General features: G+C 34.7%; 1 long non-coding RNA gene across 1 annotated transcript; it reads left to right on the top strand.

The window, feature by feature from the left end:
• Positions 872-1,769, top strand: LOC109223026. Its single transcript, XR_002067510.1, has 2 exons — positions 872-1,272; positions 1,475-1,769. It is a non-coding gene; the product is annotated as an uncharacterized LOC109223026 (long non-coding RNA).

The raw sequence follows: 6,510 nt of genomic DNA on the forward strand, positions 1-6,510 counted from the left end.
ATATATATATATATATATATATGTGTGTGTGTGTGTGCGCGCGCACGCGCGTGTGTGTGATAATTATTTACTATCTTAATAAGTTTCTAATTGTCATAAATTAAACTATACATTGAATATAATAATTGAGAATTAAACATAATAAAGATACATGAAGAAAATCATGTTTCTCTTGTGGGTGACTATTATTTGATACTTTATAATGTTTACATAATTCGATATTATTAAGTTTCACTTCAAAATAATTCAAAAAATTAATATTTTAATAGGTTGATATAGGAGTATATAACAAAACTAATTAGTAGAGTATATCATAATTCATATTAAATAAATTATACTTGTAATTTTCTATACAATTTTAATAAACATGTAGTTAATTTTCATTAGATTTGAATAAGCAATGTCAAATTTAGACAATATATTTGTATTTATTTACATTGATCTAATTACACTAAAGTTAGATAAATAGAAAAGTTGTATATTTAATTGTCTAATACTATTTTAATAACTTGATAACTATCATACTCTAATTAAACACTAAAATGAAGAAGTTAATATAATTGAAACAAGAGTAAATAACAAAACTAACAATATCGTATAGGATGAAAAAAATTGTAAAGAATATAATATATTGTAGAATATCTTTATTTCATGTATTTTACTTAGTGTAAATTATGTATTTAATCTTTTATATTTTTGCTAGATAATTTTCTTACTTACTTATATTTGTTAGTACTTATATTTCTCTCATTTATGGTATTTATATTAAATAAGAAATAAAAGGGAGCAAATAATACATTAACAAAAAGAAAAAAAACATAAAGGCCAATTGGCCCAAACCAAAATCCCCAACCTAATAAAAGCCCTTAAACCTCACTTTTGTGCGTCACCCCCTTCCTAGCCGCCTCCCCTGCGTTCTCTTCCCAGCCGCCTCCCCATTTCTTTCATTTTCTCATTTTCTTCTTCAACAACAATTTCTCTCTTCACATGTATAGAGCAAACCAACGGAATCATTGGCTAGATAGTCCGGCGCCTTTTCTCTTTCCAGGTATGTTATGCATTTACATCTTAGAATTTTTCAATTCCATACACCTACTTGATTTGAAATTTTGGATTTATATTATAACAATTTGATAGATATTGTGCAGTATTGTAATAGGTATTGAGCGGAACCTTCAAGATTATAATGTAATGTTGGGAGGAGCCACAGTTCGTCGAAAAGACATTACAAATAAAAATTAGATGAAAATCCTTTCAAAAGTTTATAGAAAAGTATTCAGGCTTGTTTTCTTATCTTGTTGCTTTAGATTTTTTCCTCTTGTTATATGCTAAAAATTCTTGTAATAGAATTATCTAGACATAATTTTTCTCTCTTTGAACTTTCATTTTGTATTTTTACAAATCAAATTTGCATATTTGTATTAATGGTTCGCTCATTCTTTAATGCTAATTTTTGTTTCTTTTGAATTTGCAGGGTACATTTTAATCTGTTGATGCAAGCATATCAAAGATCAATCTTGATTCAAAGAGTGAAATTACTTTATCGTTGATTGCAGAAGATAATTTGGTGGCAATATCTTCAATCTCCAGATCAAATACTTAGAGCTTAGTTTTATTTTTGATATGGAACCGTTCAAAATTTGTAGATTAGAGTTGAATAACTGAGTGAACTTTAGACAGATAATTGCATATTTTAGAATTAGCTTTTGAAACTTTTTGATGTAAATTTGTATAATAAAGTGATATTCAAAGTTTATTATTGTGTGTTATATGGTTTGATCAAAGATGTATGGATATGGAATATTTGAAAAATGTAAAAATATTTAGTGAGGCAAAAAAAGGAAAATAACAACACATAGGTCAGAAACATTTATTATCTCTAATAAATAAATTTTTATAAATAAAAATAAAATATATAAATATCTAGTCACCAGATAAAATATAATAAAAAATCAAATTATGGATATTTTGACGATTTATAGCTATGAAATTATGGGTTGGTCGCTAAATATAAATACTATAATACAAATCTAATATGTGAGCACAGCTACATATTTGAATTTTGTGGCTAAATAAATAACATCTTTTGCCACAGAATATTCCTTTGTGGCTAAAATATTGAAGATAGCTACAAAATTGATTAATCGTGGCAAAAGAATAAAATTATTAGCTATAAGTATATATTTTTCGTGGTAAAATATTTTATTAATATAGCTACATCATAAAATTATTGTAGCTAAGTACTAAATTTGTAGCCACGAAATATTAAAGTTTGTAGCTAACTTTTAGCTACGCTACTTCTAGCTACGGATGCTATGAAAAAAATTATTGTGGCTAAAGTGTTTAGCCACGGAAACTTTCATGTTTAGCTACGACGTAGTTTGTAGCTGTATATGTGTAATGTTGTAGTGAATGATGACAACAAGAATGAGTAAAAATCAGAAAGAAACATAGGGGAAACAAGGTTGAGTTTACCTGAGCACGAGGGTCGACCGTTGAAGGCTTTGGACCAGTGGTTAAAACCCCAATATCCAGAAGTCTCTGTGTTTGACCTCTGAACATCGAATCCTCATAATAAAATCTGAGAATACTCCATGCATGCTCCGATTTGACGGAACACGAAGGAAAATCAGAGATTTGATGTTGCATTCTTGAGTCTAGGGTTTCAGGATTTGGGGTGTTTGAATTTGAATGATGAAAAAGGAAATTATCAGATTTCAGAAGGCAAAGGGTGGTTTCAGGCCCGATTTTTGACTTATGAGAGCAAATCAGATGATTTCTCCTTTGAGCTTAGGATTTTGGATTTTTGCAGCAAGATTCGTGGTGTAGCAGGGACTTAAGAGATGATTTACAGTGTTTTCAAGTGACTTTGCACGAATTTGTGCAAGGTTCTGAGAGTGATGGTTGATTGATATGAGAGAAAAGAGAGAAGGAAGGGAAATGAGGGCAACAGAGTGAAGTTGAAATGATTAGGGTTTGAGGGGGATAGGATCCGTCTCTAGGACTAAAGACGAGGGATGGAACATGAGCCGTTGGATCTGTTGATCAACGGCTTCGATTATTTTGGTAATTGGATTTTTAGAGTTGATTTAAGTGGGAAAAACGGTGGCCGTTGGATTTAGAGGTTTTGGATGGTTGAGATTAGATCTCTGGGGGAGGATATTGAAATCAAAAGAATAAACGAGAGCCGTTGATTAGATGGATCTGCGGCTCAGATGCATTGTGTTTCTTGTGTGAGTGTTACGGAGAGGTGATGTGGCGCACCATGATTGGTGCAAAAAGAGTGTCTTAGATTGCCAACAGGGAAGAGATGTGGATGTTTGGACAGGGTATATATTTGTTTGGGCTTGAGTAATTGGGCCAAAAATAATTTAAAGAATGACCACTTTGCATTTGATTTGAAAATTGCAATTGTAGCCTTTGTCTTTTAATCCCCTTTTGAATTTAATTTAAATAGTTTAACAATTTTTTAATAAATATGGTAAAATTATAATTATTATATATGCTACTAATTCTGTCACTGCCCAAAATCCATTAAAGGTCAAGATGGTACCGGACACCACTGTCAGGCAAGCCAACACTAAGTAGTTAATTTAGCTCTCATAACAATGGAATTTACAGATTAAATCATAAAGGTTTAACCATTTCAATACTGAATGCCCCATAATCACCCCAAAACCCGATGTCACAAGTGCATGAGCATCAACTAGGAAATAAGATAAAATACAACATTTGTGCGGAATCCAAATTTGGACAGGAAAGAAAATACAATTACTCTGAAGGATACTATGCTAGATGCGGATCGTAACATAGAATACAGCTCACCTAAGTCCCCGCTGCTGCGCCCCCAAGGCCTCTATACATACATGTGCCTGTACAATAAAATGTACAGCAAGTGTAGTATGAGTACGAAAACAACGCGTACCCAGTAAGTATCCTGTCTAACCTCAAATAAGTAGTAACGAGAGGTCGACTCCGATACTTACTAGTAGTCTAATAATATCAGGTACAACAGTAGTAAGCAGATATGAGACAGAACAAATAAACGAGATAAACGAGTATAAATACATGGTACAATCCTCCTCTTTGCAATAAGCTCAAGCTCTCTATTAGAAATTCCCTCCTTAACCGGAGCATATGTATAGATATAGTGGATCTCATCAATTAGGTTGTCATAATTCAAATCAGGACAACTCACAGATACACATGCTTCTTGCCAAATATTACGCACGATTTCATGAGGATATGTTATAGGAAATGGCGAGGCGTACGACCCGATCCAACATAATATTTAAACTGTGCACTGCCGAGGGTCGAACGGCACGAACCATAGATGCATCTATTAATACTGCCGAGGCGAACGGCCCGCTCTCATGAGAGTGTGGTACATAAATCCTGCCGAGACGAACGGCCCGATCCCATAAGATGTGAAGTACAAAATCCTGCCGAGGCGAATGGCCCGATCCCATAAGAGTAGTAGAAATTTACCTCGCTCGCGGAATATAATTGGGATGCGGTTACACATAGAATTTCTCAAATAATTATTTTTATAATATTCTTTAATTTATTTCAACATATGAAATTCAAATGAAATTATCAAGTCCTGAAATCCTCAATTTGAACTCTTTTAAAGGCATTTAATAAGCATACTTGATCTAAATTCCTTCAAGGCAAGTAAATAATAGGATCAAATAACGGCATCAGCAAATCATGGTGTAAGCCTAGAACTACCCGGACATAGGCATAATTAGTAGCTACGTACGGACTCTCGTCACCTCGTGCGTACGTAGCCCCCACAATTAGAAGCATGTATTAATCTAGTTTGCCTATGGGGTTAATTCCTTCTTACAAGGTTAAAAAGGAGACTTACCTCGCTCTGGAGTTCCATAGCCGACTCCCAAGCCTTTTCAACAACTCAAATCGATGCCCAACGCTCTGGAACTAGTTAATAAATGTGCAAACCCATAAAAATATACTCTAATACTCACAATGATTCGATTTAAATAAATTCCCAACTCCGCTCGAAAAGTTGATAAAATCTACGTGCCTGAATTCCGAAAATTATCGAAGATAAACTTTACCCATAACCTCACGAACTCAAATATATAATTTATTCTCTTCCATGCCCAAATTCGTGGTCGAAATCCAAAAATACCAATTTCTAGGTTTTTCTTCAAATCTCAAAATTTCTACAAATTTTCATGTCTAATCCATACATATCCAAGTATTTAACTTGTAATAGGTGGGAATCACTTACCTTGACATAGATGACAAAAATCTCCCATCCAAGAGCTCTATAAATCGTCCAACCAAATGAAAAATGGGAGAAATGATCAAAACCCCCGTTTATAAAACTTCACTGCTCAGGAGACCCTCCTTCACGAACGCAGAAGTCCCCTCGCGTTCGCGAAGGTCAAACTTGCATGCCTCTAGAAATTCCCCTTCGCGGTCCCACAACCGCATTCGTGAAGTCTAAGCACTTCCAGGTCCAGCTCCCTTCTTTTTCGCGTTCGCTAGCATTGAGTTGCGTTCGCGTAAGTTTGACCAACCCTTGCCTCGCATTTTCGTCCACTGCCTCGTGTTCGCGAAGGCCAAACCAGCAGCCCCCAAAATTTCTTTTTCGCGAACGCGGGACTTCCTTCGTGTTCGCGAAGAATGAAACCAGACACCAGCAACAGCTGTTCCAAAACAACTCCAATTGATCCGAAACCACTCTGAAACACACCTGGGGACCCCGGGACCCCGTTCAATCACACAAACCAATCTGAATATTGTCAATTGAATATTTGAGAAGTGGAGAGTTTATTTATGACGGAAATATTTTTCCGCCTCTTTCCAAGATCATTATGACGTGCTGCATAAGTGAAGAGACTTGTGTCTCTTCCAATTAAATGCTCGAGATGCATGTCTTACTATAATTGGTTATGAGGTTTGCAGCGACTTGCTCTGTCAACTCCACAATCTATAATGATGTTTTTTCTTATAAATACGGAACCATTAACCCTTTAAAAAAAATTCTACTTTCTTTTATTTTTGCCTCCTTCAAACCTTCTTAGCAATCCTCTTCTCCTGCGTGCAACTTCTTTCTTTCTTATTAACAATAGCCTCCAAATCTTCAACCCCTTCTACATCTACTGCTCCCTCTCGTCGTACCATCATAGTTGATGACCTTCCTTATACAATAGCTCTAATTATGAGTTGTAGGAGATGTGGTAGGCTCCATAACCTAGGTTATATGGGTACTAAAAATACGTCTTCTAAAGGAAATTCTTCCAAATCTGCATCTTCTTCTAAAGCCAAAGCGTCTGCTACTCCTAAATCCTCTTCTAGAGGAAAACATAAAGATTCCAACGAACCTCTGGCGGAACCTCTAGTCTCTGAGATTATACCCCAAGAATTTTCTCTTTCTTAGCTAATTGTGATGTATAGAACAATAATGTATACAAGAAGGAAGGTGTTAACAAACATATTGATCTTTACCCATCTGTTATCACACCTAGTCACCTTCTT

Source organism: Nicotiana attenuata, chromosome 2 (genome assembly GCF_001879085.1).
Source record: "Nicotiana attenuata strain UT chromosome 2, NIATTr2, whole genome shotgun sequence".
Taxonomy (NCBI): Eukaryota; Viridiplantae; Streptophyta; class Magnoliopsida; order Solanales; family Solanaceae; genus Nicotiana; species Nicotiana attenuata.